A 2,517-nucleotide genomic window follows, 5' to 3' on the forward strand; every position below is an offset into this window, starting at 1 on the left:
CAAAATCGGCTGTATTTCTCATATGAAAATTTTGTATGTTGTTCTATCTGGTTAGTGCTCCTTATGCAGTGCCACCAGTAGTACCACTTATACAGTGCCCCAGTAGTACCATTTATACAGTGCCTCTAGTAGTGGTCCCCCTATGCAGTGCCCCCAGTGGTGGTCCCTTCTATGCAGTGCCCCTTATACAGTGCCCCCAGTAGTGGTCCCACCTATGCAGTGACCCTTATACAAAGACCCAGTAGTAGTTTCCCCCAATACAGTGCCCCCAGTACTGGTCCCCCATATGCTACTTATATGGTGCCCCCAGTAGTAGTCCTCCCTATGCAGTTCCCCCAGTAGTGCCCCTTATATAGTGCCCTAAGTCCTCCCTATGCAGTGTTCCTTATATATTGCCCTAGTAGTAGTCCCCCCTATGCAGTGCCCCCAATGGTGCCCCTTATATTGTGCCCCCACTACTACCCCCATATTCAGTGCCCCCAGTAGTGGTCCCTCCTATGCAGCGCCACCAGTATTAGTAGTCACCCCTATGCATTGCCCCTCCCCATCAGTGCCCCAAGTAGTGCCCCTTATACACATAAGGACAAAGACACACATAAAAAAACAACACTTACCTGAATTCCTGCTCTTGCGCCTGCCGCCATCCGCTCCTCCGTCCTCCTGGGCCGGCTCGCTCTGCACTATGGGAAAGATGCCATGACGTCTCTCCCACCACCCACTGCGGGAGCCAGAAGATGGAGCTCATGAGTGAGCTCCTGCCCAGCTCCAGCAGTGGGCAGAGCAGTCAATGAGAGTCTGTCTGACTCTCAGTGGCTGCTAAAACAAACACACTGGCACCGGGTAGTATGATTGTACTAGCCGGCGGCAGTGTTTGTTACTGTGTAGCGCTACACTGACCAGTGTCCTGGACCATTACCAGGGCGCCCCCCAGCGTGCCGCCGGTCCGATAGCACCCAGGGCAGGAACCCTGCTCGACACCCCTAGATACGCCACTGCCCCTGGCATCCTGACTATTGCCTTTCCAACAGTAAGTAGTGGGGATAGGGGGAGGGTTAGGGTTAGGCACTAGGGGAGGAGGGTTTGGTTTAGCCATTAGTGGGGAGGATTAGCTTTAGGACATGGTGAGGGAGGGTTAGGGGTAGGGTTAGGATACTAGCCAACAGTTGTCGGTATCTCAACCCAGTCGGGATGTCGGCATGGGCATTCTGACCGATAGGATCTTGAGTGCCGGCATCCCGTACCCAACCCGTACTAAATGTAAAGAAATGTGGCAAGTATAAGATAAGATTTGTCTGCACCAAGGCAATAAAAGGTGGAAAATAAGAAATAATTAGTTTCTTTCAAAACTACATAAAGTAGAACTTTATCAGGTGCATGTAGGAAATTTATGTTAGACATTAGGTTTATGTTATCATACTCCCCTGGTGTTTTCAATATGGGATACTGGCAGACAGTGGGCCTGATTCAGACCCGCTCGCAAGCGCATTGCACTCGCAAGTGGGTTATTGGTGGCCCAGTGCGCAATGCCTGTGTGCGAGCCCCGTAGCGAGTGAGACCTATACTTGATCCGTAGCTCGCAGCAAAACGGGGCGGCTGTCGATGTTGGTCGACAGCTCACCCCTTTTTGTAGGCGGGTAGAGGGGGTGGCTGGACAAACGGAGGCGTTCCCGAAGGAACGCCTGCCGTTTGTGGGCGGCCCTACTGACATCACGAGTTATGTCAGTAGTGGACTTCCAGCTCTATTAGAGCTGGAAGTCCACTTGGCATTGCGAGAGCTGAGACCCTATCACAAGGGTCTCCTCGCAATGCCGTTGGTCACGATAATCGCGACCATCGCCAGGCCGCTTGCACAAGCTGTGGGTGGCCACCCACAGCTGTGAGAGGCCTGGAGGCCAGAATAATAAAATATAGCAACACCCTAATTCAGAGCGAGCGCATGCAAATTGCGTGCGCCTCTGAATCAGGCCCAGAGGCCCAACACTGGCATCCCGTCAGGGTTAGGGTACCGACACCTGTCAGTAAGTATCCTAACCCTACCCCTAATCCTCCCTCCCTGCAGCCTATCCCTATCCCTCTCCCCCAGTACTTAACCCTAAGCCCCTCCCTAGTCCCTAACCCTACTACTTACCATCGGGATGCCAGAGGTCGGATTCTGACTGGTGTTGGGATTCCGGAGCCTGCATCCTGCACGCCAAGATTAATGCAATATCCCTTTAGTATAGTAGATATTTATAGGAATTTAAGTTTTATGTGAATAATTAAAGTAAAACTAAATTAAAAACAATTTTTATGCAAATGCAATCTAATCTTATAATTCAAGTCTAGCAACCAAATAAAATGTAGCATAAACAACTTTGATGTGCTTTGTATAGATTTGTGAATCCTTCGAATAATATGAGTTCTGTAAATTACTTGCAGTTCCCATTAGGGTAAGTGGTGTCAGTTATATCATTACTGTTGTCCCTGTGGCCTGTTTGATAGTTCTCAGTACAGTATAAAACTCCCTGAGCCTGATCT

The sequence above is a fragment of the Taudactylus pleione genome, unplaced genomic scaffold (assembly GCF_031769625.1).
Source record: "Taudactylus pleione unplaced genomic scaffold, aTauple2 ptg000318l, whole genome shotgun sequence".
Lineage (NCBI taxonomy): Eukaryota > Metazoa > Chordata > Amphibia > Anura > Myobatrachidae > Taudactylus > Taudactylus pleione.